Genomic DNA, 10,475 nt, shown 5'->3' with positions numbered 1-10,475 from the left:
ATTGTTATCATTTCCCTTTTGTCCATTATGGACTTAAGTGGAATTAACCAGTCCAGAAGGACTCTGGGGTCCTATGCCAACCCCAATACAGCTGCATATGGGAGTAGCATCTGTGTACCTCCCATCAAAGCAAGCAGCTTTGAGCTAAACCCTCACTCATTATCATAGTGCAGCAAAATTGCCAGTATTCCGGTCTTCCAGAGGAAGAACCTACTGAGTTTCTGGCACAGTTTTACAAATTGCTGACACAATACATGATAAAGAGGTAGATCAGGATGTCTACACTGTTACTGTTTCCATTTGCTGTAAAAGATCAAGCAAAAAGGTGGTTGAATAACCAACCTACAGCAAGCATAAAGACATGGAAACAGTTATCAGAAAAATTCCTGAATTTTTACCCTCCAAAAGGATGACACAGCTAAGGCTGGACATCCAAGGCTTTAAACAAGAGGATAATGAATCCCTTTTGATGCCTGGGAGAGGTATAGAGGTATGCTCAGAAAATGCCCCTCTGAAATGTTTTCAGAGTGGGTACAGTTAGACATCTTCTACTATGGGCTTACAGAAAAAGCTCAGATGTCTTTAGATCACTCAGCTGGTGGATCTATACACATGAGAAAGACAATTGAAGAAGCTCAAGAGCTTATAGACATTGTTGCTAGAAACCAATACTTATATTCTAGCAAGGAATTCGTTCCACAAGAAGAGGTCATGGCAGTAGTCAATGATCCTGATCCTCAAGAACAGATGAATGAGCTTAATCAACAATTGCTCCTGATGACAGAACAGTTAGCAGAATTTAAAGAAATGCTCCATGATACTAAGGTTGCTAACAAGAGCATAGAACTGCAGTTAAATCAAGCAAAACAGCAAATATCTAAACAATAACAGAAGAATGTCAAGCAGTTCAACTGAGGAGTGGGAAAACGAATGCCTGCTCAAAGAGCAAGAAGTCAATTAAGGAACAGTTGACAGAGGATGACCAAGCCACTGTTCAAATCCCTCTGAGGACAGTAAGAGCCCAGAGAGGAATATTATTGGCGTTCAAACGCCAGAAAGGGAAGGAAAGTTGGCGTTAAACGCCCATTCCTTGCCCAATACTGGCATTCAAACGCCAGAACAGGGAGGAAAGCTGGCGTTAAAAGCCATTCCCTGCCCAGTTCTGGCGTTCAAACGCCAAAAAGGGGGAGAAGTTGGCGTTTAACGCCCAAACTTCATCCACTCCTGGCGTTCAAACGCCCAAGGAGAATCAGCACCTGAGAGTTCTGATGATTATCCCCCTAACAAGGCCTCTTCAACCATTTCTGTAAGGAATAAACCTGCAGCATCTAAGGTTGAAGAATATCAAGCCAAGATGCCTTATCCTCAGAAACTCCGCAAAGCGGAACAGGATAAGCATTTGCCGCTTTGCAGACTATCTAAGGACTCTTGAAATAAAGATTCCGTTTGCAGAGGCACTTGAGCAAATACCCTCTTATGCTAAGTTTATGAAAGAGATCTTAAGCCATAAGAAGAATTGGAGAGAAACTGAAAAAGTGTTTCTCACTGAAGAATGCAGTGCAGTCATTTTGAAAAGCTTACCAGAAAAGCTTCAAGATCCTGGAAGCTTATGATACCCTGCACATAGAAGGCGCCTGCACCAAGATAGCCCTATGTGATCTTGGAGCAAGCATCAATCTAATACCTGCATCCACTATCAGAAAGCTTGGGTTGACTGGAGAAGTCAAACCAACCAGGATATGCCTCCAACTTGCTGATGGTTCCATTAAAACCCATCAGGCATAATAGAGGACATGATTGTCAAGGTTGGGCCATTTGCCTTTCCAACTGACTTTGTGTGCTGGAAATGGAGGAGCACAAAAGTGCAACTCTCATTCTAGGAAGACCTTTCCTAGCAACTGGACGAACTCTCATTGATGTACATAAAGGGGAAGTAACCCTGAGAGTCAATGAGGATGAGTTCAAGTTGAATGCTGTGAAAGCTATGCAGCATCCAGACACACCAGAAGACTGCATGGACGTTGACATTATTGATTCTCTGGTAGAGAGATCAATATGGCTGAAAGCCTAGAATCAGAGCTTGAGGACATCTTCAAAGATGCTCAACCTGATCAAGAAGAACTAGAGGAAGTAAAGGAATTTTCGAAAATTCCTCAGGAGGAGGATAAGCCTCCCAAGCCTGACTCAACCATTACCATCATCCTTGAAATATGCATTTCTGGGAGAGGGTGACTTTTCCAGTGATTATAAGCTCTGCTTTAAATTCACAGGAAGAGGAAGCACTGATTAAAGTGCTAAGGACACACAAGACAGCTTGGGTGGTCCATAAGTGATCTCAAGGGCATTAGCCCAGCTAGATGCATGCACAAGATCCTGTTGGAGGATAATGCCAAACCAGTGGTTCAACCACAGAGGAGGCTAAATCCTGCCATGAAGGAGGTGGTGCAGAAAGAGGTCACTAAATTACTGGAGGCTGGGATTATTTATCCTATTTCTGATAGCCCCGTGAGCCCTGTCCAAGTTGTTCCCAAAAAGGGAGGCATGACAGTGGTTCATAATGAAAAAATGAACTGGTTCCTACAAGGACAGTCACAGGGTGGCGCATGTGTATTGACTACAGAAGACTCAATACAGCCACCAAAAGGATCATTTTCCTTTACCATTCATAGACCAAATGCTAGAAAGAGCTGGTCATGATTACTACTGCTTTTTGGATGGCTACTCAGGCTACAACCAAATTGCAGTAGATCCTCAAGACCAAGAGAAAAAGCATTCACATGCCCTTCTGGCGTGTTTGCTATAGGAGAATGCCTTTTGGTCTGTGCAATGCACCTGCAACCTTTCAAAGGTGCATGCTCTCTATCTTCTCAGATATGGTAGAGAAATTTCTGGAAGTCTTCATGGATGACTTTTCAGTATGGAGACTCATTCAGCTCCTGTCTTAACCACCACTTGTCCTGAAAAGATGCCAAGAGACTAACCTGGTTTTAAACTGGGAGAAATGTCACTTTATGGTGACTGAAGGAATTGTCCTTGGGCACAAAATTTCAAGCAGGGGAATAGAGGTGGATAAGGCAAAGGTAGAGGTAATTGAAAAATTACACCACCTGCCAATGTTAAGGCAATCAGAAGCTTTCTGGGGCATGCAGAATTCTACAGAAGGTTTATTAAGGATTTTTCGAAAATTGCTAAACCTGAGTAACCTGTTAGCTGCTGACACACCATTTGTGTTTGACACACAGTGTTTGCAGGCATTTGAGACCCTGAAAGCTAAACTGGTCACAGCACAGTCATCTCTGCACCAGATTGGACATTACCATTTGAACTAATGTGTGATGCCAGTGATCATGCCATTGGTGCAGTGTTGGGACAGAGGCATAACAAACTTCTGCATGTCATTTATTATGCTAGCCGTGTTCTAAATGATGCACAGAAGAATTACACAACCACAGAAAAGAATTACTTGCAGTGGTTTATGCCATTGACAAGTTTAGATCCTACCTAGTAGGATCCAAAGTGATTGTGTACACTGACCATGCTGCTCTTAAATACTTACTCACAAAGCAGGATTCAAAACCAGGCTTATCAGATGGGTGTTGCTTCTGCAAGAGTTTGATATAGAAATAAGAGACAGAAAAGGGACAGAGAATCAGGTAGCTGATCATCTGTCCAGAATAGAGCCAGTAGTTGGGGCGTCCCTCCCTTCTACTGAGATTTCTGAGACTTTCCCAGATGAGCAATTTTTGCCATTCAGGAAGCTCCATGGTTTGCAGACATTGCAAACTATAAAGCTGTGAGGTTCATACCAAAGAGTACAGTTACATGCAGAAAAAGAAATTAATTTCAGATGCCAAGTACTACCTTTGGGATGAACCATATCTCTTTAAGAGATGTGCTGACGGAGTGATCCGCAGGTGTGTACCCAGAGAAGCACAGAGGATCCTATGGCACTGCCATGGATCACAGTATGGAGGACATTTTGGAAGTGAGTGAACAGCCACTAAAGTCCTCCAAGTGGCTTCTACTGGCCCATCTCTATAAGATTCCCGAGAGTTTGTGCGTACTGTGACAGTTGCCAAAGAGCTGGTAACCTGCCTCATGGATAGCCATGCCTCACAAGGGATATTAGAGATAGAGCTGTTGATGCATGGGGAATTGACTTCATGGGGCCATTCCCACATCATCTCAAACACTTACATTCTGGTGGCAGTGGACATGTAGTGGGAAGCAATTGCTACACCCACTAATGATACTAAGACCGTACTGAAATTCCTCCAGAGAACATTTTCAGCAGATTTGGCGTTCCCAGAGTGCTAATCAGTGATGGGGGCACTCATTTCTGCAATAAACAACTATACTCTGCTATGGTCAGATATGGAATTAGCCACAAAGTGGCAACTCCGTATCATCCACAGACAAATGGGCAAGCAGAGGTCTCTAACAGAGAACTAAAAGAATCCTAGAACGGACTAATGGCCCGAAGAAAGGATTGGGCAAGAGCTTGGATGATGCTCTGTGGGCATACAGAACAGCATTCAAGACTCCTATAGGCACCTCTCCATACCAATTGGTGTATGAGAAGGCTGCCATTTGCCTGTGGAACTGGAACATAAAGCCTACTGGGCAACCAGATTCCTAAACATGGATGCACAGTTAGCTGGTGAAAAAAGACTGCTACAGCTGAATGAGCTAGAGGAGTCAGACTCAATGCCTTTGAAAATGCAAAAATTATAAGGAAAGGCAAAGAAATGGCATGACAGAAATTGTCACCAGAGTCTTTGAGCCAGGACAAAAAGTTCTGCTCTTCAACTCTAGGCTCAAACTGTTTCCAAAACTCAAATCCCGTTGGGGGGGGTCCATATGTGATTACAGGAGTGTCACCATATGGATATGTTGAGCTTCAGGATATTGATTCTGATAAGAAGTTCATTGTTAATGGACAGAGAATCAAACATTATCTTGAAGGAACTTTGAGCAGGAGGCTCAAAACTGAGACTAGAGTGATTCTCAGTGAAAGTCCAGCTAAACAGTAAAGAAGCGCTTACTGGGAGGCAACCCAGTCATTAGTAGGTTGTATGATTTGTTCTTACAGAGGCAAATATCAAAAAAATGAAGGAATTCACAGAGTTACAGAAGGATTCAGCTCAAAAAGCAGAGAAAATGAGCTTACTGGCGAAAAAATGCCAGTAGGTGCATTTTGGGCGTTAAACGCCAGAATGGGTACCATCTGGGCGTTTAACGCCAGTAATGGTACCATTTTGGGCGTTAAACGCCAGAATGGTACCATTCTGGGCGTTTAACGCCAGGTGTGCAGCATCACTGGGCGTTCAGAAAAACGCCCAGAGAGGAAGGTTTTCTGGTGTTTAACGCCAGCCAGGGTACCTGGCTGGGCGTTAAACGCCCAAAAAGGGTGCCAAGTGGGCGTTAACGCCAGAATGGGTGCCATTCTGGGCGTTAACGCCAGAAAGGTGGGGGGACCACATTTTTTTTTCACTCAAATTTTTTCAAACTTTCCTCTTTTACCCATAATCTTCTATAAATGCACTTAACCTTTCATCATTCACTTTCAAATCTTCACAAATCAAACCATTCTTCAAATCTATTTCAAATAATCTCAAATCTTCTTCAAAAACTCACCCTTTTCTCAAATTTTTTTCAAAATCTTTTCAAATTTCCTTTCAAATCTCTCTTTTGTTTCGAATTCTCCTCCCCCCACTCTATAAATGAACGTTCCTCACCCCTCCTTCCTCACACCATTCGAATTTCCTCTCTCTCTCTTCTCTTCTTTCTTTTCTTTTGCTTGAGGACAAGCAAAACCTCTAAGTTGGTGTGCTTTTCTGTGATCACTAAGCTAAGATCTATCAAGATCATGGCTCCCAAGGGAAAACAAACCAATCAAGAGGAAAGAAAGAGACTAATCCAAGAATCTTTGGAATGAAGAGAAGTTCTTAACCAAAGAACATGAAGACCATTATCACAAAATAATGGGTCTGAGGTCAGTGATCCGGAAGTTAAATTTGATCTGAAAGAAGATGAAATCCGGAGATCCAAGAGCAAATTCGAAACAGAGGTTGGGAAGTTCTGACCAATCCTGAGACAAAGGTTGGAAGGAACATGGTTCAGGAATTCTACTCAAATCTGTGGCTAACGATAAGCAAAGAATGACTGGAACCGCTTACAGAACCATGGTCAGAGGGAAAGTTGTACTTCCATCTGGACAAAATAAGAAATCTTCAAACTACCTCAACTACAAGATGATCCTGATTCCTTCAATAGGAGGATGGTGAGAGTAGATAAGGTTGGATCAAGTTCTAGAGGACATCTGCCTCCTGGGACTAAGTGGATAACCAATTCAAAGGGTGTCCCAAACCAACTCAAGAGGGGAGACCTCAAGCCAATTGCAAGAGGTTGGCTAGACTTTATTGGGCATTCCATATGCCCACTAGCAACCGTTCTGAGGTCACCATCAAGAGAGCAGATGATTCACTGCATTATGCTTGGAAAAGAAGTGGAGGTTCATCATGTGATTGCTTGTGAGATCTACACCATTGCAAATAAGAATTCCACTGAGGCCAACTGGCTTACCCAAGCTTGATTTCCTTGCTCTGTAAAGAGGCTGGGGTGAAGATGGGAGTAGATGAGTTCATACCCATTGAACACCCAATCACCAAGAAGTCAATGGAAGGACAAGTGCAAGACAACCCATCAAGAGGAGGGCGCAGGAATTCCTCCCTGAATTCCCAAGAATTGACTACTGGTCCAGCCTAGAAGCATCTATTAACAAGCTGCAAGAGACTATGGAGCAACTGAAGGAAGAACAGCAGAATTGCATACTCTGCAAATTGCTGAAGGAACAAGAGAAGCAGGGGCGTGAGCTCCAAGAGTTGAAACGCCAAAAGCTCTCCTCAAGCTGGGAGCATCCACTTCTCAAAATCAAGGTTGTGAGTCCTAACTCTGTGAAAACCTATCATTAGGAGCTCTGTTTTTCGTTTTTTTTTATTTTCCTTTATTTTGTTCTCATTTTTCGTTTTTTCTAGTCTCATTCTATATCTATTTTGAGTCTTGTTTTTAATTCATAATTAATAAATTAAAGTTATGCCTTAAAGTTATGAATGTCCTATGAATCCATCACCTCTCTTAAAAGAAAAATGCTTTAATCACAAAAGAACAAGAAGTACAGGGTTTCAAAATTTATCTCTGAAACTAGTTGAATTAGTTTGATGTGGTGACAATACTTTTTGTTTTCTGAATGAATGCTTGAATAGTGCATATGTCTCTTGAATTTGTTGTTTTTAAGAATGTTAAATTTGTTGGCTCTTGAAAGAATGAGGAGAAAGAGAACTGTTATTGAGGATCTGAAAAATCATCAAATTGATTCTTGAAGCAAGAAAAAGCAGTGAATACAAAAAAAAATAAGAAAAAAAAAAATTTCGAAAAAAAAAAGGAGAAAAGAAAAAGAAAAAGAAAAGAAATAGAGTTGTGATCCAAGGCAACAAGAGTGTGCTTAAGAACCCTGGACACCTCTAATTGGGGACTTTAGCAAAGCTGAGTCACAATCTGAAAAGGTTCACCCAATTATGTGTCTGTGGCATGTGTGTATCCGGTGGTAATACTGGAAGACAGAGTGCTTTGGGCCACAGCCAAGACTCATACACTGGCTATGTTCAAGAATCAATACACTTAACTAGAAGAATCAATAACACTATCTGAGTTCTGAGTTCTTATAGATGCTAATCATTCTGAACTTCAAAGGATAGAGTGAGATGCCAAAACTGTTCGGAGGCAAAAAGCTACTAGTCCCGCTCATCTAATTGGAGCTATGTTTCTTTGATATTTGGAGTCTATAGTATATTCTCTTCTTTTTATCCTATTTTGATTTTCAGTTGCTTGGGGACAAGCAACAATTTAAGTTTGGTGTTGTGATGAGCGGATAATTTGTACACTTTTTGGCATTGTTTTTAGTATGTTTTTAGTATCTTTTAGTTAGTTTTTAGTATATTTTTATTAGTTTTTAATTAAAATTCACTTTTCTGGACTTTACTATGAGTTTGTGTGTTTTTCTGTGATTTCAGGTATTTTCTGACTGAAATTGAAGGTTCTGAGCAAAAATCTGATCCAGAGACTGAAAAGGACTGCAGATGCTGTTGGATTCTGACCTCCCTGCACTCGAAGCGGATTTTCTGGAGCTACAGAAGCCCAATTGGCGCGCTCTCAACGGCGTTGGAAAGTAGACATCCAGGGCTTTCCAGAAATATATAATAGTCTATACTTTGCCCAAGATTTGATGGCCCAAACCTGCGTAGCAAACCGGCCTCAGAAATTCCAGCGTTAAACGCCGGAACTGGCATAAACTTGGAGTTAAACGCCCAAACTGGCATGAGAACTGGCGTTTAACTCCAGAAAAACGTCTCTACACATAAAAGCTTCAATGCTCAGCCCAAGCACACACCAAGTGGGCCGGAAGTGGATTTTTCTGTCATTTACTCATTTGTAAACCTTAGGATACTAGTTTACTACTTATAGGACCTTTTGACTTGGTAATCAGCACGGAATGCGACCTTATGACATTGTACACCTTTCTTCCACAGCATGAGTCTCTAAACCCCATGGTTGGGGGTGAGGAGCTCTGCTGTGTCTTGATGGATTAATGCAATTACTACTGTTTCTCATTCAATCATGCTTGCTTCCATTCTAAGATAATACTTGTTCTTAATCCGGATGAATGTGATGATCAGTGACAATCATCATCATTCTCAACTATGAACATGTGTGCCTGACAACCACCTCTGTTCTACCTTAGATTAAGTAGTTATCTCTTGGATTCTTTTATCGGAATCTTCGTGGTATAAGCTAGACTGATGGCGGCATTCAAGAGAATCCGGAAGGTCTAAACCTTGTCTGTGGTATTCTGAGTAGGATTCAATGACTGAATGACTGTGACGTGCTTCAATCTCCTGAAGGCGGGGCGTTAGTGACAGACGCCAAAAGAATCACTGGATTCTACTCCGGTCTGATTGAGAACCGACATATGGAATGCCGTGCCGTGACAGGGCATTAGGAATCGTTCCAATGAGAGGATGGGAGGTAGCCACTGACAACGGTGAAACCCTACACACAGCTTGCCATGGAAGGAGACTTGCGTGTTTGATGAAGAAGACAGTAGGAAAGCAGAGATTCAGAAGACGGAGCATCTCCAAAACCCCAACCTATTCTCCATTACTGCAAAACAAGTAACCATTTCATGTTCTTTTACTTTTTACAATCAATCCTGATAATTTCTGATATCCTGACTAAGATTTACAAGATAACCATAGCTTGATTCAAGCCGACAATCTCCGTGGGATCGACCCTTGCTCACGCAAGGTATTACTTGGACGACCCAGTGCACTTGCTGGTTAGTTGTGCGGGATTGCAAAAGTGTTATTGCAATTTCGTGCACCACTGAGTAACACTTGCTACCTTTTAGAATGCTTTTAGGAGATATTTATGCTTTTTGTCTTGTCACTAATCAAGAGACATTTTCTTTTTGTCTCGTAACTGGTGAGGAGATATTTTTCAATTTTGTCTCCTACGCATCAGAAACATAAATGGAGTAGAAGAGAAAGAGAGAATCACACCAAGAAGTATCCTAGTTCAGCTGCTAGGTGCAATGCAGCCTACATCTAGTCTCCATTACAACAGTGATGGAATTTCACTATAATCATCTGATTACAAACACCAATTCTCCCTAGGAACTACCCTTCCTATCTAGGACAAGTCCAGAAACTATTTCCAACACTAAACTTGACTTGGTCACCTACCAAGTTTTAACTGCTAAGTGCTAACCCAAATTGCAAGGGGATTCCACAGAATCATGATACACAACAAATCATAGTTGTCAGAACCGAATTGGTAATCGAACCGGTCAAGTCATTGGGTCACTGGGTTACTGGTTCAACCGGTGGGTCACTAGTTGAACCGGTTGACTCGGTACTATGCAAATAAAAAATAAAAAAAAAAGTCAAAAATTTAAAATTATAATTTAAAATACATATTTTTACTAATATTTTAAGAATATCAAGCTGTTCTAAAATAATATGGACCAGAAACAATAAGTATTTTGATATTTTTACTATATAATAAATACTTTTATTTTGTTTTTATATTAAAATAATTATTATTTTTAAATTTTAATAATTTATTAATTAGTTTATATCTATTATATTATTATATACTACAAGTATTTATTGAAAAATAATACTAATAGATATTATATAATTATGAAAAAAATAACTGAGTTTATAATTATTGTTAAATAAAAATATAATTAATTTAAGAATAAGTGAATTTATAAATAAATTTAAAATAGATTAGGTAGGAGAAAATTATTTGATAGAAAATATATATATATATATTTTTGCATTAGTATTAATGAAAATAAACACAGCCTGGTGGCTATAACTAATGTTACGTTTCCAAGAGGGGAGGGGTTTGAA

This window comes from Arachis stenosperma, chromosome 9 (genome assembly GCF_014773155.1).
Source record: "Arachis stenosperma cultivar V10309 chromosome 9, arast.V10309.gnm1.PFL2, whole genome shotgun sequence".
Lineage (NCBI taxonomy): Eukaryota > Viridiplantae > Streptophyta > Magnoliopsida > Fabales > Fabaceae > Arachis > Arachis stenosperma.
Note: the sequence above shows the minus strand (reverse complement) of the source record.